Source organism: Crocuta crocuta, unplaced genomic scaffold (genome assembly GCF_008692635.1).
Source record: "Crocuta crocuta isolate KB4526 unplaced genomic scaffold, BGI_CrCroc_1.0 scaffold48, whole genome shotgun sequence".
NCBI classification, from domain to species: Eukaryota; Metazoa; Chordata; class Mammalia; order Carnivora; family Hyaenidae; genus Crocuta; species Crocuta crocuta.
Window position 1 is genome coordinate 11,554,936 of NW_027533089.1, and position 23,508 is coordinate 11,578,443.

Genomic DNA, 23,508 nt, shown 5'->3' on the forward strand with positions numbered 1-23,508 from the left:
AAATAAACTTTATGTATATATATATATGTATGTATATGTATATATACACACGTATGTATATATGTGTGTATATATGTATATATACACATGTATGTATATATGTGTGTATATATACATATATACACACACATGATCTCTGTTAGAGTTTCATAGGTTTACAGCCTCTTGTTATATACTCACATGGCCCTCATACTTTACTTCTTAGCATTAATCACGGTTGTTATTAATTAATGCATATATCATTGCTTTTTTAACTTTGATTTCCTACCCAGAAAATTCGACAAGGGCAAANCATTCTCTCTCTCAAAATAAATAAACTTTATGTATATATATATGTGTGTGTATATGTATATATACACATGTATGTATATATGTGTGTGTATATGTATATATACACATGTATGTATATATGTGTGTATATATATATATATACACACACACATGATCTCTGTTAGAGTTTCATAGGTTTACAGCCTCTTGTTATATACTCACATGGCCCTCATACTTTACTTCTTAGCATTAATCACGGTTGTTATTAATTAATGCATATATCATTGCTTTTTTAACTTTGATTTCCTACCCAGAAAATTCGACAAGGGCAAAAAATGTGACTGTGGTTTTCACTCCAATATTCTCAATGTCTAGGTACACAGTAGGTGCTCATATATTTTTATTGAATGATATAAACGAATGATTGAGTGAAATATTTTTTGCGATCTGCTAAGAGTAAAACAATGTTTTCCTTTAATTCGATAAACTTCAGAGCAGCTTCAGTGCATAGCAAGATTGAGCAGAAGGTACAAAGAGTTTCCATACATACCCTGTGCCCACACATATACAATATCTTCTACTATAAACTGAAACCGTTTTTCTTTTAAAAAAAATTTTTAACAGTTATTTGTTATTGAGAGACACAGAGGGATCGAGCATGAAGGGGGAGGGGCAGAGAGAGAGGGAGACACAGAATCCGAAGCAGGCTTCAGGCTCTGAGCTGTCTGTCAGTTCAGACAGGGGCTCAACCTCACGAACCGCGAGGTCATGACCTGAGCTGCAGTCAGACGCTTAACCGACTGAGCCACCCAGGCGCCCCTGAAACAGTGTTTCTGAAACTAAGAGTGAAACAGTTCTGTCTTGGTTTCTAGTCCAGTTGATGTCAAATGTAATAGCTGGAGAACAACAAAGAACCTCCCCAAACAGTGCCTTAAATAGAAGGTTGTGGGGTACCTGGCTGGCTCAGTCAGTAGAACATGCAGTTCTTGATCTCGAGGTCATGAGTTCTAGCCACAGGTTGGGCATGCAGCCTACTTAAAATTTAAAAAATGAAAACTAAAATGGAAGTTTGTTTTTCTCTCAAAGAACAGTCTGTGTGATTCAGGCTGGAGGGGTAGCCCTGTTCCACAAAGCCAGGGTGGATCTGCCATCCCCACCATATGGCTTCCAAGGCTGCTCAAGTTGTCATCATTTCCAGCTGGTAGGGACAGTGATGAGCCAAAATCCAGCATGTGGAGCCCTTCTTCCGTTGGAGACGACACAGAGGTTGTACACATCTCTTTCTCTCACGTCCCATTATCCTAAACTGCAGGCCCATAGTCACTTCTAGCTGCCAAGGAGGCTGGGAAATGCAGTTGCTAGCTGGGTGGCCATGTGCCCAGAAATATGGAAAAGATGGATTTTGAAGGACAGCTAGTAGTCTGACACACCCAGGGATGGCGAATGTTTATTAAAACAGACAACCCAATGAAATTGAAATAAGAGGAACTAAAGCCTTAAAGCTCTAAACTTCAAAGATCTCAGTAAGCTCTTCCCCCCAATAAAAGCCACTTCATTGGTCACAGGAGTACTGGACATGCAGGAAAGGAATGGGGTTAGAACAAGAGGAAGGTGAGCATAAGACTAGCAGAGCAATGTGAGGAGCTAGTTCTTTGCTATCAGTCAATCTCTGAATCCTACCTTTCCCTTTCCAATAAAGAAAATGCTATTTATAGGCAGCCTCTAGGGTAGAACTCAGTGACTTCAGCCTCTTGGTAGTCATATTCTTGGAAGTCCCCTCCCCTTGAGTGTGGGCTGGATTTATTGATTTGCTTCTAACAGATAGAATATGTCACCAGATTAGGGTCTCATCATGGGACCCCTTTCTCCCACTCACTTGCTCTGAGGGAAGCCAGCTGCCACACTGTGAGCTGCTCTATAGAGAGGTCCGTGTGGCAAGGGCCCTCCAGGCAACAGTGAGAAACTGAGGCCTCCATACAATTGTCTGTGAGAAACTGAATCCTGCCAACAACCATGTTAGCAAGCTTAGGAGAAGATTCGCTGCGCATTGATCCTTTGTATGAGACCACGGCCCTGGTCCCCATTAGACACCTTGAGTCACAGGCACCCAACTGAACAGGACCCACATTCCTGATCCACAGAAACTGTGAGATAATTAATGTTTATGGGCTTAAGCCATTAAGTTTAGGGGTAATGAAATGACTAATAGAAATAGACAGTCAACTAATTTCAGCACTAAGTAACTAATACAAAAGCCAAGCACTAGAATACAGATTCTAATCGTCCTACAATTTTCTAGTAGTAATTTTGTGTCATGATTATCCTTAAATGGCCTAATTAACCAAGACTACAATTTAACTCACTGGTCTTGGGACACCCAGGGATCCCCAAGATTCTTTCAGGGAATCGATGAAGCCAAATTTTCTTTTTATAATACTACTGAAGTTGTTTTTTGACTGTTTCACTCATTCTCTCATGTGTGTACAGTGGAATTCTCCAAAGACTGCATGATATGGGGTAAGATTGTTCTTCTGACAATTTATGGAATGTGTGCTTACGTATTCTTGTGTTTTCTAGAATTTTCTAGGTAGTAAAATTTAGACTATAAACACATGCATTTTCTGAGATCAACTCGGTTGTTCTCAGTATTTCTGTGCTTTAAGTAGCTATCTTCAACCATACCTGGTATAGTCTCTGTAACCTCAATATTGTCCAGTGAACTGTTATTTTAAAATCCTAAGGTTTTCCTTGCATCTATGCAGAAATACAACAAAAAGTACACTCATGTTGTCTTGTTTAGCAGTGATTTTTAGAATTTTTTCAGTTTAATTTTCAGTATGCTAAGTTTTGGATAGCTATAATCCCATAAACAACATCTCTTTATATTCTCAATAATTTTTAAGAGTGTGAAAGGGTTGCAACACCAAAAAGTTTGAGAATTGCTGGTTTAATCCATCAGTTGACAAATGGAATTGAACCCCTATCTGTGTTCAGCATTGTGCTAGGGACAATGAAGGGCATAAATGTGTGTGTGTGTGTGTGTGTGTGCGCGCGTGCATGTGTGTGCGTGTGTGTGTGTGTGTGTAACATTTTCCCTTACATTCCTGAAAATCTAATTGTTGATAGCAGCCTAATTTGTTGTCTGAGATACATATTGCAAAGCTAAATATTGTAGAAGAGACCATACATTCAATAGAAGTATATGGAAGGGAGAAGTTGGGAGGGGGGCAGTGTCATTGGGCAATGACTAATACCAGAAGAAAGGCATTTCAATCCTCCTAATGAGAACCTTCATGAAAATGAAGAGAACATATGGAGAGAAGACAGAGGAAAAGTGTATCATTGAGGGCAGCAGAAAAATAAAGCCAAGTCTTCAGCAGTTCTCAACTACATGCCAACTTTGATTTGGGGAACTTCCATGGGAATTCTGTCTGCCAATGACATTCCACATGGGTCAGTGACCATTGGCATTACCCTCAAAGGGCAGGCACAGATGTGACCTACACTTCCCTTAAGTAGGAAACTTGGACTCCTGTGTCCTGTAAATGCAACTTCAACCTAATTGAAATCCATACTCAGAATTTTGAAGATGTTGCCAATGTTATGTGTGTGTGTGAGGTTCAAGGTGGTTTTCTATTTGGAGGCTATCTGGTGAAAAGAAGAAAAAAGGAATTTTATTGACTTGGGCAAAAGATGCCACTGCTTCTGTGTGGCCAGTAAGAATTAGAGGACTTGGGCTGTCATCTACTGTGCTCAAGTGTGGGAACTTCCAGTAGCTTCAGGTCTCTGATTCTCAGTTCCACCATCTGTAGAAGGGAGATGTTTGCCCTGCATACCTTACAATGTGACCGGAGTGATCATAGAAGAGAATTTGTGTACAGGCACATGGGAAGCCATATCTAAATTTGCAACCATGGTAATCCTAATAAAACAGCTAACATGTATTAAACACTTACCTCATGCTAAGCACTGTTATAAGGATTTTCCTCACATTATCTTGATAACTCTTAAGTACATTTGATGGTATTAAACTGTAATGTAATATTGACAGCTTCATTGAGATCAGTAGATTCATGGCACACAAAAGTATGTCATAACAGTAAATTCTTAAAAACAAAGACAAGAAACGAGAATTCCTACTTACTAAAAATTTCCTTAGTTCTCGGACTGCAGGAAGCAGGCCCTGTCCTAGGTATATCTGTGCCTTTCTCTAGAAAAGGTAGGTGTCCAAGGTATAGTTTGTAAATTACAGTAAAACTTCCCTTAGCGGAGAGGCAAAATTTTGTCAGAAACCTTGTAATCAGAGGGGTTCATTCTAGGATATTAAAAGGGGGATGGAGGGGAGGGGTACCTGGGTGGCTCAGTCATTTAAGCGTCCAACTCTTGATTTCAGCTCAGGCCATGATCTTAAAGTTTGTGAGATCAAGCCCCATGTTGGGCTCTGTGCTGACAGTGAAGACCCTGCTTTCTTGCTTTCTCTCCTCTCTCTCTCTCTCTCTCTCCAAATAAACTTTAAAAAGGGGAAGGGAATATAGTGTCATTCGAAAACAATAATTATTAGCCAGTAGTTTCAAAGACCCTCCAGACAAAAGGATGTGTGTAAAAGACTTGAGCAGAAGGTGAGTGAAGAGACCAAACCTGGCCCCTTTAGGCAATAAAAGGCCCAGAAGCACGTAGCCTGGTTAAAGTGTAGATAGCTCCCTGTCAGACCTCCACGGAGTGCAGGGAAGCTTCCTAGCAGTCCTCCCCTTTGGGGCTCCGCAGATCACAAACACACACAGAAACATATGTGTTAAAAGAGCACGCTGACTGGTGCCTGCCTGGGTGTCTCAGTCGCTTAAGCATCCAGTTTTTGGTTTTGGCTCAGGTCATGGGTTCCTGGGGATGGGCCCGCTGTAGGGCTGCGGCACTAACAGCACAGAATCTGCTTGGGATTCTCTCTCCCTCTCTCCTTGCCCTTCCCCTGCTTGTGTGTGCAATTTTCTCTCTCTCTGTCTCTCTCGCTCTCTCTCAAAATAAATAAATAAATTTTTAAAAATTAAAAAACAAAAAGAGTACAGAGACATCCCTGTCACCCAGGGTTAGTGATTAACACTGACACAGGGTGACCCACTCTCGTGACCAACACAGTTCAAGACGCAGCAAAATGCATCACTGCATCCCTTGCCCTTTGTCCCTTAAACAGTGTCTGGAGCCACAAGGGTTTGTGGATTGTACTGTCATCTATGCAGAAACCAGAGAGTGCCCTGGGCTGCAGGGAGCATCTGACTGGCAGAAGCACTGAGGTAAGAGAAAAAATAAATTAACTTGTCAAATTCTTCCTCTCAGACGGTGTGAATGTGTTAGATTTTTGCATAATAAAGTATCATTCCCCAGTAGCACCGAACATCCGGCTTCCTGTTTCTCTGTTTGTTCCAACCTGGTTCCAGGTACTCAGAAACCTGTACAGTATTCGCTACAGTTCCGTAGAGGAGGAAAGGAGCATTCTGCAACAATTCGTATCACTCTGAAAATGGTGTTCGTTAGTCTAGGTGTAACCTCTGGGGCACAGGGTACCTATTCTTTATGTTGGTAACTAGATGGCTCCCAAGGAAGGCTAGAAGCTAGAATTGCAAGTGGTTTTACTTTTATGAAGATGTTTTATAAGAATTAAATTTTTCAAAAATTAATATTGTTTTATTTAAATAATTTAAAAGTTTGGTTCAAAACCAAGGAGATCATTCACATAAAAACAATTCTCAAGAATTTCTAATTTTAATGGAGACTACATTTCTGGCCATTATAGATGAGAATATAGCCTTAAGTGAAGAGAGATTTGAATAAGTTAAGCAATGCCCTAATAATTATTTGTTTCCTTTCCAATTATAAAATGTAAAATAAAAATGTAAGAAATATTGTGTATATCTAGATATCCTTTTAAAAGATATTCCTTTAACATTTTCATGTTCATGTTAAAAGATAATAGCAATGCATTTGCTATTAAATTATGTTTTGTACAAAAGTGCTACTTTGCCACATGTGACTGCATTACAGTTTTTTTAATATATGTAAAATTCATATGTAAAGTTCATTTCCTAAATTAAGGGTTGGTTTAAGAATTTTATTGACAATTCCCATTGCACTTGCCTTAGCAGAGTGAAGTTTCTCCAAATTAAAATTAATGAAAAAATATATATTACACAGGTGAACTATAACGGCTTAAAAAATATTGGTAATTTTTGTCATTGCTGTCAATAGAACACATGAAAATCTTGGTTATAGCAATACAGTTCATAATTTTGCTAAAATGAATGCAAGACAAATTAATTTTATGTAATAAATATAAAATAACTAATGGATTATTTATGTCTTTGTTACTCATCCAAGGATCACTGGCTCTTCAAGAGAACACCCAGACATACACAATAATAATTAATTCGGTCATCTTTGATAATTTGCTGTCAGTCATATAAAAAAATAGCTTTACACACATTTTCTCAATTTTGTCATTATGAATATTTATGTGTCAGGCAAGAAGACAGAACATATTTCATTTAATTAATTTTAACTTTGTTTATAACTTCTTAATATCTAGATCTATGATCTTTTGGCTTCCATTTATTCTCTCGCCTTGGGCCCACCAAATGTTGAAATGGGTCGGCTGGAGGGAGAGTAGGTATCAACCATGGGCCCCATGCTCCCCTGGGCTAGTTGTCCTACAGGATGAAAGGAGAGAGTCCCTTAGGTGTAGCTGGGCAGGCCAGGTGAGGACTCTTCACACCTTCCCCTTTCTCATAAAGACCCCTCCCCACATTGACACCTATGTCCAACAATCTTCCACAAGAGGTAAACCTCTACAGTAACATTTAAAAATGCAAATATGCGATTAAGGGGACACCTTAGTGTGAATGACTCTTAGTTGGTGTAATTAGTCCCGGTTTATCCATCCTCTGGCTGAATCACTCATTAATGCAGAGTGCACTATTATTTCTCTCTGGAGCAGTCCTCACCCAGTTGGTAATGTTTGGCTTAGACAGGAGAGGAAAAGTGAGCTGGGAAACTGAGAGAAGTCTTCAAATCTGTGAAGGATTTTCATGAGAGATTATATTTAATCTGCCTGCAGTGACCCACTAGATGCTTGTTCAGGCTCAAGGGTGCTCCAGGGTGCTCAGCTGAGGGGCCATGGGGACCAAATTCCAGTGCTTGCTTTACTCACCAAACCATATGCCCCAATGCCAGGCTGAGTCAGCCTTTCATCTGACAAAGGGTGCTTGCTCCATGGGCCAGCTGGGGCCCTGCCTGCGTGACTCCAGATGACAGAATTAGGCCCAAAGAGTGAAAGTTACATGAATGCCAATTTGTGGTTAGTGTAAGGAAAAGATGACTTATAAACCTGATCTCATTTAGTCCTTATAACAACCCTGAAAAGTAGGTACAATTACTGCCTTCCCTGTACAGAAGGGAAAACAGGCTGAGAAGTTTTACAGCTTACCCAATGTTTCTAAGTGGCCAACAGGATATTTCTGATTAAAAAAATCTGTGCTCATTCTATTTTATACTGTAATATGCCTTCTAACAGTTTGGGTGATTCTTTCATGAAATGAGCTGTTTCCAAAGCAAGCAATTGCCATATTGCTTAAATGTTTAAGAGTAAGCTGAATGCCAATTCATCAGATATGTCACACAGTGGACTCACATGCCCGTAAATGGTTGAATCAGGTAGGTGTCCAGCTTTGGGCAGGACAACAGAAGCCACTGTGTATTTCAAATAAGAAGAGTTTCAATGCAGGGAATTAGAGGCATAAGCAACCACTGGCAGAGTTAGGGGAACCAAGATCAGGGAAGCTCCCAGCGATAACCTCAGCATGTCTTACTAAAGCAGATGATTCGGTAGAGTGTAAATTTTAAGAAACTGGAAGGCTCCTGTCCTCTCTCAGTCTGTAGCACTGATTGAGGTAATTCTTTAGAATCTTAGCTGGTAATTCTTTAGAACCTCACATCTACCCACTCATCGGACCCAACTGCAGCCTGAGAATTATGGCCTCTTCCCTTCAGCCTTTCAATTCTCACAGGAGTATCCCTTAAAACAATTTTTTTAATGTTTACTTATTTTTGAGAGAAAGAGAATGTGAGTGGGGAGGAGCAGAGAGAGGGGTAGAGAGAGAGGGAAACACAGAATCTGAAGCAGGTTCCAGGCTCTCTGAGTTGTCAGCACAGAGCCCTACGTGGGTCTCAAACTCATGGACCACGAGATCACGACCTGGGCCAAAGTCAGATGCTTAACCAACTAAGCCACCCAGGCATCTGTCACAGTAGGGATCCCTCTTAATGAAAGAGATGCTGACTCTGGCCCAAGACCATATGGGGAAGTGGATGGAGGGAAAGATATCTCCTGGCTGGAAGAGGTAGTGGTGAAGCTGAGTTGTCAACAGACACTCCAGACAGTGGACACTCCAGCAAAATTTGTAAGCCCCTTCCCACCATAATGATGTAGGATTTTATAATGTATACTTACTAATTATCAGGCTTTCTCTTATTCTGGAGTGCAGTGAGAGTTAAAAGAGCAGGAAGTTATCAGGCCCTTACAAGAGTCCTTGTCCCTGTGGGAAATAGAGCACAGAAAGGGAAAGCTGAAGCAAGCTATATGTAAATTTTCACACGTCATCATTTTGCCTAAGATTTGAACCCTTTCAGTTGGTCTGGACCTAGGAAAACCAGTTAGCTGCAAAAGCAGGCCCGCTCCACAGACGTTAGAAAAATTAGTGTTCTCAGAAAAGATTGTGTTCATAGGAAATATATACTGAGTGGCAAATTTTAAGAAGGTATGTTTATGTATGGTGGCTTAATCATTGAATTTAGAACCTAGACATCATTGGGTCTCAGATACCGTAAACCCCCTCTCATTTCTGAAAATGGGTATCTTTGAGAGTATGGTTGGGAGGCTAGTAATAGTACGCCTTCTACTGAGAAACCTGGCAAACTATTAATAGGGAGAAATGGTGACAAATAGGGCAGCAATGATGGACTTATAGAGCTATTTCTTAAGGGTTCAAGACCTACCAATATGGCCCAACATGTGGTTGCTACATCCCTAATCTATTGTAACAATCATTAAAGGACTAAGCGAAATCACAAGCAAGTTAATGGTAGAGTCAAGACTGGAATTCAAGTATCCTGACACCCAGCCTGAGTTGTTTTCTATGATACCACAATCCACCTCTCATTCTGTCATATCTACCTGTCTATCATCTAACATCTATCTATGTATCATTTATCTACCTCTCTCTCCTACCATTCTCACCTCTATCTACCCTTCTACCTTTTTATGTGCATCTACGCACTTAGCTACGTAATTTCTCCTTGCATCTGTCTATGTATGTTCATGAGACTCAGTGAAGAGACAGAAAGGCATTGATTTCCCTTTTTAAGTATTTGGAAGAAAGGGAGTAGGAAATGGGAGTGGGGGGCTATTGACTTTGGTTTATTTGTTTTGGCTCCTACCTGAGTAAAGAAAAGCTTTTAGTCCGTAGCACAGCATCCTAACAATAGCAGGACCTATGAATTTTTCCAGTAGGTAATTCCAGGCTGAAGACAATGCATTTGAAAAACAGCCTAGTGTGCTGCAATATTAAAACAGTAGGCCACTATCATCATAATATGTCAGCTATTGATAATGAGATTACATCTCCCAGTATACTCCCTCCTGTGCCCCAGCACTCAATTTTGTTGCTGGGGAGCATTCACTGCTGAAATGAGGGAACAGCCTTGGTTGGTGTGAGCAGGTCTTTCACTTACATTTGGTGTAAGAATTCTTGCAGCTTTATAAGTATCAGTCAAACCACATAGTCTTATATCTCCTTAGGAAACAAATCCTTAAAATAACTTGCTCAAAGGCTCAACCGAAAAACCATTAGATCTAATCAATGAGTTCAGTAAAATCATAGGATGCAAAATTAACATAAAAAATCAGTAGTGTTCCCATACACTAACAGTGAAATTTCTGAAAAAGGAGTAAAGAAATTGATCCCATTTACAATAGCATCAAAACAATGGAATAATTAGGAATAACTTTTACTAAGGAGGTGAGAGATTTCTAATCTGAAAACTACATGACTTTGATGACATTAATTGAAGAAGACATGAGTAAATGGAAAAATATCTGATGTTCATGGATTGGAAGAATTAATATTGTTAAAATGTCAATACTACCAAAAGCTATCTATAGATTCTTATTATATATTATCTTATTATATATATTAGATATANGCCACCCAGGCACCCCAAAAACTCTTAAGATTTATATGGAACCACAAAAGACATTGAACAGCCAAAGAAATCTTGAGAAGGACAAATAAACCAGGAGGTATCACACTTCCTGATTTTAAGCTATAGTATAACGCTGTAGTTATCTAAACAGTACTGTGCTTGCATTAAAAACAGACTAATAGACCAATGGAACAGAATTGAGAGCCTAGAAATAAACTGAAGCAGATAGAGTCAACTACTATATGATAAGGAAGCCAAGGATACTTAATGGAGAAAGACCATCTCTTCATAAAATGGTGCTGGGATATTTGGATAGTTTAAAGTAAAAGAATGAAACTGGACCCATATTTCACATCACTCACAAAAATTAACCAAAGTAGTTTAAGGACTTAAGTGTAATACCTAAAACCATAAAACCCCTAGAAGATGACATAGGAATAAAGCTCCTTGACAAGTGCTTTGGTAATAGATTTTTGGATAGGACACTGAAAGCATACGAAGTAAAATTAAAAAAAAGAACAAGCGAGACTACAGCAAACTAAAAGCCTTCTACAAAGCAAAAGACACCACCAACTAAGTAAAAATACAGACTACATGATGGGAAAAAATATTTGGAAGCCATAAATCCGGTAAGGGGTCAATATCCAAAATACATAAAGAACTAATATAATTCAATAGGGAAAAAAAAACACTGGAAGCATCTCTAGTGTCCATTGGTAAAAGAATGGATAAAGATATATATCTATATATCTATATATGTATATATAGATATATAGATATATATATACACACACCCACAATGGAATATTACTTAGCCACAAAAAGGAATGAAATCTAGGGATGCCTGGGGTGGCTCAGTCAGTTGCATGGCCAACTTCAGCTCAGGTCATGATCTCATGGTTCATGAGTTCAAGCCCCGCATTGGACTCACTGCTGTTAGCACAGATCCCACTCTCTGTCCCCCTCTCTCAGCCCCTCCCCCACTTGTGCTCTCAAAAATAAATAAATATGTTTTAAAAAGGCGAAAGATAACCAATGCTGATGTGGAGAAAAGGGACCTCTCATTCACTATTGGTGGGAATTTTGATTGGTACAGCTACTATGGAAAACAATATGGAGGTTCCACAAAAAATTAAAAATAGAGGTCCATATGATCCACCAATTCTACCTATGAGAATATATTCAAAGGAAATGAAAGCACCAACTTAAAAAGATATCTGTATCCCCATGTTAATAGCAGCATTATCTCCAGTAGACAAGACATGGAAACAACCTAAGTGTCTATCAATGGATGAATGGATAAAGAAATTGTAGTGTATATACACACAATGGAATATCATTTGGCCATAAAAAATAAGGAAAATCTGTCATTTGCACCAACATGAATGGATCCTGAAAGCATCATGCTAAATGAAATAAGTCAGACAGAAAAAGAGATACTGTATGATTTCGCTTATATGTGAACTGTAAAACAAAACAAAACAAAGTTCAAACCCATAGAAAAAAAGATCAGACTTGTGGCTACCAGAGACAGAGTGGGGAGACAGGGAATTGGAAGAAGGTGGTCAAAAAGTACGAACTTCCAGCGATAGGATAAATAAGGATCGTAATCACAATGTAACGCCTACCTAGCACTGCTGTATGATATGTAAGAAACTTAAGAGAGTAAATGCTATAGCTCTCATCATAAGGATTTTTTTCTTTTTTCTTCTTTTTTCTTTTTATTGTATCTATATGAGAAGATGGATGTTAGCTGATCCTTTTCACAATGTGTATAAATCAAACCATCATGCTGTACACCTAAGTTTACACAGTGATGTAGGTCAAATATTGCTTTCAAAAACTGGAAAAAATTACTTGTTCAAAGTTAGACAATCATGTGTCTATTTACATATCTGAATCTAGTCATGGTAGTTATGCATATGGTTTGTTTATTGTATAGAAAGAAATGTTCTCTTCTGCCAGGTTCTAGGGGAACATAATCAAATTCATTAATTACTAAACATATGGCTTACATCTGAAATATTTTGTCTGAATTTGGGGGCTGAATTATAAAAGGCATATTGACAAACTAGAGAATGTTCATAGGGTAACTAGGATTAATAGTGGTGATAAAATATAACTTTGGAAAATAATTTATTGAGTACTATCACATGGGTTGTTACTTTTTTTATTAATGTTTTATTTATTGCTAAGAGAGAGAGAGAGAGAGAGACAGCATGAGCAGGGGAGGGTGAGAGAGAGAGGGAGTCACAGACTGAAACAGGCTCCAGGCTCTGAGCTGTCAGCACAGAGCCCGACACGGGGCTCGAACCCACAAACCGCGAGATCATGACCTAAGCAAAAGCTGGACGCTTAACCGACTAAGCCACCCAGGCGCCCCTGGGTTGTTACTTTTAATCCTCCTACTCATGTACTTTTATCACATAAGGAACGACTGAGGTCACATAGCAAGCCCTGATGCTGGAACCTGAGCTTGTGTCCACTCACAATACAGTGAGGACCCTGGACACCACCCCGTACAAGAAGCTGTAGAAGAACCGAGGGTCACTGCTGATGAAGGAAAGAACTGGGACCAACAGAGGCAAGTTACTAATGGAGATTCTATCTCAATAAAATAAGAGGCTCCTATCCTTACAACTGAGCCTGCAAGCAAAAGCCGAAAGACCCTTTTTTTAAGGAATGGATGAAAAATTTCAACTGTAAGATATGTTGAATCTAGGATGTGAGTGAAATAGAACAAATAACCAACATGGTTGATTTCATTTCTACTTACTATCAGAAAAACAACAGTAGAGGTGCCTGGGTGGCTTAGTTGGTTAAGCGTCCAATTTTGGCTCAGGTCATGATCTCACGGTTTGTGGGTTCGAGCCCCACGTCGGGCTCTGTGCTGATGGCTAGCTCAGGCCTGGAGCCTGTCTTCGTATTCTGTGTCTCCCTGTCTCTCTGACCCTCCCCTGCTCACGCTGTCTCTATCTCTCTCTCAAAAATAAATAAAACATTAAAAAAAAAGAAAAGGAAAACAACAGTAAAGGTCTCTAAAGATTGTTTAAAATAACAACAAAATAAAAGTCGCTAAATTCCTATGACATTTCTTAAAAGCTGACTCTGGAGTAAATGTCAGATTTAGGCCCATGTTCTCAGAATGTGTCACTCTTTTATGTTACTTGGCCTTTGGAACCATGTCAGCTTTAGTCCTGAGACTTAGATTGCTACCTCACAATATTGTTCTAAGGATTAAATGAGTTTATGCGGGAGGGCTTTATAATGGCTGCATACCATACAGATGTGAGGAATTGGTGAACAGAAATAAAATGTATGTTAAGTCCCCTTGATTTTTTCTGTATAATGATACAGGTCAGTCTCTTTTAAAATTTGTTTTAAATGTTTTATTTATTTTTGAGAGAGAGAGAGACAACGTGAGCAGGAAAGGGTCAACAAGAGAGGGAGCCACAGAATTCAAAGACAGTCTCCAGGCTCTGAGCTAACTGTCAGCACAGACCCGACATGGGGCTCAAACTCACGAACCGTGAGATCATGACCTGAGCCAAAGTCAGATTCTTAACCAACTGAGCCACCCAGGCGCCCCCAGATCAGTCTTTAAAGCTACTGAATCAACCAGACATCTGTCTGGTAAATATAGTCATATAAATATAGCCAAGGCATATACATTTTCATTGGTTCAACCAGTATTTACTGTAACTGGCACTTATGTGTCTCAGTTATATGCTAGGTTTATGGAAATGATTAATGTACAGTACTACCTTTCAGAACTAGCATAAAATAAATAGCTGCAATTTAACAAAACTAATGCTGATAGAGGTATGGTCTTAACAAAAATGAGATGAAATCAATCACACGGTATTTGAAAAATTTTTAGCGTTTATTTATTTTTGAGACAGAGAGAGAGAGACAGACAGAGCATGAGCAGGGGAAGGGCAAAGAGAAAGAGAGGGAGACACGGAATCTGAAGCAGGCTCTAGGCTCTGAGCTGTCAGGACAGAGCCCTATGTGAGGCTTGAAATCATGGACTGTGAGATCATGACCTGAACTGAAGTTGGATGCTTAACTGACTGAGCCACCGAGGTGCCCCAAAATCAATCACATGTTTTAAATGTGTGAGGCTGGACTCACCAAGCACCTCTTCATGGTTTACATAAGCACCAGTAGTTGCACCTTATCTTACACTCAGGAGGTCAGTATGGAATTCATTTGCTTTACAAAATTTGCACACCCAAATCACTCATACATCATAAAACAGTGACCTTACTGGTAGAAATCCTGAAACTAATGTCCTGCACATTCGTACTTTTGCATTGCCTTATTTCCATCCATGACTACATGTATGATCCTTGAGTAGGAGAAACTCTTTACAAACTAAGTTTCACCACACAGAAGTTCCACACTGAGCAATATGCCCTTAATCAAGACTTCGACTGGAGTAGGCTGTCATGTTGATGAAGGGAGAAGAAGCCATGGTCCTTAGGGGTTAAAACATTGGATTCCAACTCAGTCGGTATGATGAGCTTGGGGAAGAACAGAGGAGCAGCAGAAGTGTCCAAACTTTACCATGTTGTCTGCTGTTCACTATCACAGAAGTGGGGAGACGTATTTTAAAGTTTTGCCAGAGCACAATCAGCTCTGATCTGCAACATGTGGGGCGATAGCAGCAGCAGTCCTGGTAACCAAGACTCAGGGGCACAGTGAACAGTAATGAGTGATGAGGAAACAAAGATCATTGAGGAAGCATCTGTGGGTGTCCCGTATTCTGATTTTGTATGGAAAACCCCAGAGTTAGTGCAGATACCTTTGAAAATGAGTAAATATATGAATAAGTGATTTAACAGGAAAAAGGAATGAAGGAGAAAAGGAAGGAGGGCTCACACTTACTGACTTGGACCACTGTGCTATGCCAAGCAGAAATATTATTAATGATCACTCCTATTTGCCATGTGCCTATTTCTGTAGTCAGCACTGCATTTCACATTCATTACCTCATTTAAACTCCACAACAGCCTCCTCAAGTAAGAATTCTGCCTGGGTTTGCAAGTGAGAATACTTTCTCACAGTCAGGAACAGGATCAATTCTCTCTTCTCTTTTTTCCTTCAAATTTGTATTTAAATTCTAGTTAGTTAACATATAGTATGATGTTTTCAGGATTAGAGTTTAGTGATTCATCACTTACATATAACACCCAGTGCTCAACACAACCAGTGCCCTTCTTGGTACCCATCACCCATTTAGTCCATCCCCCCCCACCCCCCTTCCATCAACCCTCAGTTTGTTCTCTATCATAAAGAGTCTCTTCTGGACAAAACCCTATCTTCTCATGTGATATTCCACTCTTTTGGCGACACTTCAAAGGTGTTCATAGAAGGGGGTGTGGGAAAGAGCTTTTACAAGGGCTTAGCAGTGAGTTGGTGAGTCAGGAATAGAGTGGTGAACAAGACAGACAAGTTCCTGTCCTTGTGGAATGGTCAGGGAAGACAGACTACACATGTTAAAAAGAAATGGAGAGGATAATTTTAGTTACTTAGAAGCATCACAGGGAGGATGAAGGAGGGTGCCAGCAAAGAGGAAGCAGAGGTGATCCTTCAGCCGGAGTAGGAAAAGGCTTCTCTGAAGAGGACACATTTGAGGGAAGACCAAGGAAAAGGAGTGGCCACGCAAAGACCCAGGGAAACATATCTTAAGAAGAGCTTGCTTGTTCTGGGAACAAAAACAAGGCCAGAGGGCCAAAAGGAAGGGAAGGGGAAGGAGGGAAGGAGGCTTGGGAAATAAGTGAGGTCCAAATGATTGGGGCCTTTTAGGCAGGGGGAGGACTTTGGAGGCTGTCGTCAGTGTATGGAAACCTGCTGGGGAGTGTGGGCCAGGCTGTGGCCTTACTGTGGCCTCATGTGAAGGATGCAGTTTTGAGAGGCAAGAGCACCTAACAGGTTGTTGCAATGTTCCAGGTGAGGGCCGCTGAGGACTCAGACTAAGTTCCTAAGTGAAGAAGGGGTTAGGTGTTTTTCAGATTCAACATCTATTTTGGAGATAGTGCAGACAAAGCTTACCACTGGTTTGTACATGGGATGGGAAGAAGAAGTGAATCAAGAAAGCTCTGTGTTGGGTGGATGGTGAAGGCCTTAGAGTGATAGAGTTGAGGGCCAGCCCCTCCCACTGGAAGGAAGAGGGTTGTGATGGTTTAGGACCATATAGACAACTCTGAATGGGTATGTCCTAAAACATTAAGAGGCCAGAAAGCATAGTAAGGAGAAGTCATCATTTTTAAATCATGAAGAACAGAGAATAGAAAGAATCCCAGGATCGTCTTTTGTTTGTATAATACAATTATGTGTTATATAAAAGTCTCTGCTATCTTACTCATCTGTTCTGAATCATAAACTACCATGATTCATTATTATATCTCAGTTATGGTGAATAACTGCTACAGAAAATTGGAAAAACAAGCATAGACTGATGAATTCTCTTTAATTTTTTAATATTTTATATAGCCAGAACACATTAATTGATTTAGCAATAATATTTTAAACACTCTAGAAAGAGGCAGGGCATTAAATATATCTTTGCTGATTTTTTTCCTCTGTGCATATGGGACTATATCATTAAGTTACAGCCAACATGCAATACTTCTGTGTTCTCCTTCTAACAATTTGCTATGAATATTATCACATATCCTCAAATTTTCCTGGTAATCTTATTTTTAATTTGCTTTAAAATATTTCTCCTTAATTTAATTTATTACCTACAAATTTTAATGTTTGAAATGTTGATGAACAAATTAGTTCAAAATCAACATGTACGTAAAATTATATACTGTATGTAAAAATTGTCTAGTACCTTTCTAAGGTAAACTAGTTTTTGTTTATTTAATGCTAATGGATTTCTTACTGAAGGAGGCACCTGAGTGTGGTAGGAATGCTGGTGGTCTAGGGGTCTTGTCTCTACTTTTAAACTGTTTCTGTGATCTTGGGCAGGCCTCTTAACTTTCTGGACTTGAGATTCATGTATTTAAAAACAATAGAAGAGAACACCTGGGTGACTCAGTTGGTTAAGCGACCGACTCTTGATTTCGGCTCAGGTCATGATCTCACAGTTCGTTAGCTAAAGCCCCATGTGGAGCATGCTTGGAATTCTCTCTCTCTCTTTCTTTCTCTGCTCCTCCCCTGCTTGCACTCTCTCTCTCAAAATAAATAAATAAACACTTAAAAAATAAAAGGTAGCTATTCTGTATGATCTAAGATATTTTCCCAGTTTTATGGCTCCCTTATCTTTATTTTGCTAGCTTATTTTCACACTTTACGTGATGTGGGAGATCTTTTATGTTTAATAATAAGAAAAATCAACAAATAAATAAATGTACATATGTTAGTGTTATCATGCCTTTATCCATAAGCAAGATTATGATACCCCTTTTCTGTTGTTGGATAACTTAATAATATATGCTCATTTAGATATCTGAAAATGACACCACGGCCACTCCTAGCCATTCTTCAATGTCCAGCTCAGCAGCGACTATCTTTATTAAGTTCTACTCCCCACCCCTAGATCAATTCACCATTTCTCTGGTCTTCCACGGCACTTTTTTGATATTTCTACCAGAGGACCCACTTCATTCTGTTCCATATTACTGATTGTTTACCTGCTTATCTCCTCTGCTGGATTGCATACTTGTCTGAAAATATGGATGTGTTTTATCTACCTTTATGCCATCTGTGGCTTTGGGCACAGTGCTTTGCAATAAGACCATCCTAGAATCTTTTTAGTTGGCTCCATCATTACTAGTAAGTCGTATTTACACAATCAAGACTAGTTGTACCAAGTACTTATTTTTAAACAATTATGTTCTAATATTCTAAAGTTCTTTTTTTAATTTTTAAAATTAAGTTTATTTTGAGAGAGAGAGAAAGCACAAGCAGGAGAAGGGCAGAGAGAGAAGGAAAGAGTCCCAGACAAGCTCTGCACCATCAGCACAGCGCCCGATGTGGAGCTCGAACTCATAAACTGTGAGATCACGACCTGAGCCGAGATCAAGAGTCAGAAGCTTAACTGACTGCCACCCAGGCACTCCTAAAAATTATTTTTATCTCATACATGAGCTTGTCCCTCAAACTCTGTGGCCCAAGCCAAATGAATACCTTTAATCCTTTACTTTTGCCATGACTTCTCTTATCTCTGGGTTTGGCCCTGCCTTTCCTGCTGCCTAGAACACTCTTCCCTTTCATTCTCTCTGTATCTCTTTCTCTAGTCAATATCCTCCTTTGCCTTAGACATACCCTTCTGCAAGAAGCATTCTCTAACCCTTCATACCGCCCTAGGCTGGGTTGGATCTCCTTCCTCTCTGTTCCTCTGGCCTTCTGTCCTACCACAGCCATTGTATTTATCAACTCCCTTGTAATATATTTATTTTCTTCTCTTTTCTCTGCCCTATAAGATCTGGAAATTCAGACCCCTACTTGTGTTATTCGTGATTGTATCCTCAGGGATACAACAGGGTCTGACACATTCGTGAGATGAATATGTGGCCTTTAATTATTTTTTTTTCTAATATGAAAATAGAATTCCATTAAATTAATGACTTGCCCAAGACCTTGCAAGATTAGGGTAGCCCTTTCCAAATCAGGTTGCAAATGGATCATTACAACACTACTACTTCCCTATTTAGTTAAGAAGAACCACATATACCATGCCAGAGCTATTGCCATTTTCAACCAATTTTTTCTTCAAGTAAACTCTATACCCAAAGTGGGGCTTGAACTCAGGTCCCCAAGACCAAGAGTCACATGATGTACCAAGTGAGCCAGCCAGGCGCCCCAAGCTGTTGCCATTTTAAAATAGAGAGAGAAAACAGATGTTCACATCACTGAAGTTTAGCTGTATTGCTAAATAATGGAAGTGTGTGAATGGTGGTTGATAAGTCATTTTTTATGTAATCAAATGGATTTACTAGATATCTGTATTTGGGTTGACTAGTAGGATGGAATTTATTAAAGGTCATGTTAGAAAATATACCATGAGCAGATAAGTAGGTGAGGAGAGGAAGACCACCCTCTAGATCAAGGAATGAAAGAGATGGTCATGTCTTTAACCATTGGTGGTGGCACTTAGTAAAAGGGGGTCTCAAGTTTTAAATTTGGGACATCGAAAGGTCAGATCATAAAAGCCTTTTGTGCAGCTGAATAAAATAATTGCTTAGTAACTCAAGATTATGCACAAAGTTTATGTTTTGATACATCTATTGAAGTGCTTTCTTTGATTTTTTTTAGAAATGATTTTAACATTTGCTGTCATTTTTACCACCATAAAAATAATAACCATAAAAATATAAACCAGGTTCAGAGGTAACATCCAGTTCTATACCCTCTTGCCTAAGAAACTGTTGCAAGAGTAGTGAAATGAAGTAAAATTGCCATTTCTTTTCTCCAAAAGCACAAAATTTTCATATGGGGGAGAAGTACTGTTGTCAATTTTAGCAACTATAATGTAGATCGAAACCAATACCAGTGTTGTGTGTGCACGTGTTCCATTGGTTACTAATCCATCCATGAAACATTCAAAGTCTCTCCTACAATCCCTTTTTGGGACAATTTGCAGTATCACAAATAGAGAAAAGCATCAATGCCTGCATTTGCAATTTGTCTCATTATAATTTGCCCCAAGTATATGGAGCTTCATTCTAGCCAGCATACTACAATAAAAAACAAAAGTCTCAAACTAGGAGCAGACATAAAGGCGCTAAATTAAAGTGTTCATCTATCACTCTACATGGTGAAGAATAACCAACAGCTGATCATTCATCTGCCATTTTCTTCTGCTCACTTCATGAGCAAAGTGAAAAGATAACTCACCTATCAGATGAAGATATATTTGCTGAGAAATCAGATCATACATTATATTGGTATACGTACATGTATGTGAATAAATGTCCTAGAATACATAGCTATATTTCTACCTGCCTATGAAAGTTTGAATACCCTTACCCTCACCGTCACCCTCCCCCCACCCTTTTTAATTGCAGGAAAACATTTTGGAGAACAGTTCTTAAATCCTTGCACATACACAATTTGTGAGGGTTCACAACCCTCATTGGTATCAAACTGATAATAATTAGAGAACTGAGATACCAGTCCTCGACCGAAAATATTTAGCTTTAAGAAAGACAAAGGGCACCTGGATGGTTCAGTCGGTTGAGTGGCTGACTTCAGCTCAAGTCATAATCCCCTGGTTCACGAGTTCAAGCCCTGCGTTGGGCTTTGTGCTGACAGCTCGAAGCCTGGAGCCTGAAGCCTGCTTCAGATTCTGTGTCTCCCTCTCTCCCTGCCCCTCCCCTACTTGTGCTCTGTCTCTCTCTCTCAAAAGAAATTAATAAACATTAAAAAATTTAAAAAAGAAAGAGAAACAGGTGGAGGAAGCCAACGTGGAAATGAGCAGGCGAAGGAAGTACCTCCTCACATAATGGAAATACATACATGTGTTCTGGGGCCTTCATGTGCAGGTTTATAAGTGACAGAAATAACAGTGGGGAAAGAAGGAGGTAAATGCAAATGTTTTGTAAATTAACTCTCCAGAAAAAGATCGTTGCATTATTGTACTAACAAGGGCCCTTGAGTCATTTTTTGTCCCCACTCAGAATATGGCTTGTTCATATCAAGGCATGCCATCAAACTTAACAAGGTATTTATTAGCTTGCATTTTAATAAAAATAAAAAACAGTATTAAAAAATGGAAAGCTGACAAATTTGATTTAAATGGATACTGAACTCCAGGCAAACGTGTTGTTTGAACTCTTGCCCGATGTGCCATTGCTGCCAGGAAGCATTAAACTAAGAGTGAGTGGTCAATATGTGCTCACACATCACACGTCCGGCTTTGCAAGAGTGTTCCTCTCTTGGAAAATTATATGGTTAAAAATAAGTGACAAAGCTTGAGCAGCCCCTTCAAATCCGTGAAGACATTTGGAGGAACTGAAGCATGCTTATAATAAAACCAGGGTACCTAAAATAGAGACTAGAGCTCATGTAGCATCTTGCCAAGTAAACAGATAAAAATGATTACACAAATTTCCGACAATAAATTCCTTCTGCATTTGCTGAGCGAGCACGTAGGGAAGGAAAACACGTCTTCAGAACCACGCTTTTATCTATCAGACTTTTCTGTGGAGGCTTTATAAGCATTTGTTACCCCCTTCTCCCCTTTAATGCTCTTTCTGAACAGATCTTGAGAAGCCCTTGAAATGGAAAACTTACACTTAAATCCAGACTTAGAGCCGGGATCCATTTCTTGACAGTGAAAAAAGAGAAAAAATCATCCCAAACTTCCTTGTCACCATCCAAGCAAATATCCTATCTATCATAAGAATTGTGGCTCCTGGATAACAGATTAGGCACATCAATAAAATACTGTAACCACAGTTTGAGACAAATGCCCTGGTATGTATAAGGTCAGAGGTGGACCAAGTTCTTGTGGAATCCTAAGCATATTTATCATTGGCCAAGCTTCAAACTGAGTTTAAAATTTTGTCAGACATGAAAAACTGCTGCCAGATGGTGTCAAGATAATTCCTCTCTGTGTTAAAACCCACACTTAGGTGTAGTCGGTAGTAAAATAAGTCCAAACAACAGTATACACCTGGCACATTCCTACTGCAAGTTTGGAGGTATTATTATGATACGTGTTTCTCTGTGATTAAGAAAGCCCACACAACCAATACAGAGTAGTCTGCTAACACAATTAGCAAATGATGGTTTTCTAGAGCTGTGGCTCATCCCAAGCCAACAGGAAGAGACAGCATGTTATTTCAGATTGTAATCCTATTTCCAATGGCAAGAGAGAGTTGGAGGCTCCCTCCCTCCCAACCCTGGACCCTTCAACTAAGTGAAAAATTTGTTCATGTCATGAGATGTTCACTCCCTGCTGTATAAAAGAACCTCCCCCGAAATTATAATGAATTCCCATGTCATGCGGCCAAACTCCGTTCTTCAGTGTACCTCAAAAGATGGTCCAAGCATTTGTACTCAGATGTGAGAAACCACCTGCAATTGGTTCACAAAGTGAGAAGCAGAAAGCATAAAGTAACTTTGAGAAGGAGGGCATTAAAGTGCCGAGACTAGCAAAATAAACTAGAAAAAATCTTACGCATCAGAAAGCACCAGGAAGTATGTTATTACTAATTAATATGTAATATGTTGGCTTTTAAAATATTTTAGAACATATAATTATTACATTTAACAACACAAGTATTTATTTAGCTCTAGCGTGGTACGGCATTTCACTGAGTAAAATGGGGGTCTAGGGATCTAGAATCACAATCCTTTTAGCTGGTACGATGAAAATCCCATTCTACTTTAAAATGTGGATCTGAGGGGGAACAGATGAGTCCTGGCAATGGGCATCTGTAGATGGAGAGAAGCACAAAATGCTGGCAGAAATTCTTCTGTTTGCATCATTCTGGATACCCAGAATCTCTAATTAGGGTTCCTCTTTCCCCCATGAGTCTTGCCTACTGCCCTGTCAGAGTGAGAGCATCATGGAATTTTAATTATCAGCCTCACTGCAGAGCAAAGTTTTCAGGCTAGAAAGTGGCCACATTTTAGGACTTCTGGCAGTTGGGTTCCTTTCCCAGAAAACCATCACTTTGGAGAGGGTTATATTTCCCCACACCTCAACGGAGCACAATAAAGATTTTATCTCTGCTCCAATAATTATTGGCGAGAGCATGATGCCTCCCTCTGTCATCACACAGGAAAAAGCACATGAAGAAGATCCCAGGAATCGGGAAGATGGGGTAAAGTGAGGTCACAACTGGCAAGAAGGAAACCATCCAGTCTTTGAACACAAAGATTGTAAATGTCTACCGGTTTTTAAACTTATTATTTTTGGCAGGGTTGCATATGTTCTCCGTGCTCATTCCACGAATCTGGCTGATTATTATTCCAATCACCAGAGGAAGAGAGAGTCACATTAATTTGTAGTAATTAATAGCACTGATG

General features: G+C 39.4%; 1 long non-coding RNA gene across 1 annotated transcript in view; it reads right to left on the reverse strand.

Annotated features, from left to right (window-relative positions):
• The window catches only part of LOC144216670 (uncharacterized), a 45,673-nt gene that overhangs the window by 10,702 nt on the left and 11,463 nt on the right, over window positions 1-23,508 (reverse strand). The window contains exon 2 of the long non-coding RNA XR_013330709.1: window positions 8,765-8,849. This is a non-coding gene — a long non-coding RNA (uncharacterized LOC144216670). The remainder of the gene's footprint in view (window positions 1-8,764; window positions 8,850-23,508) is intronic.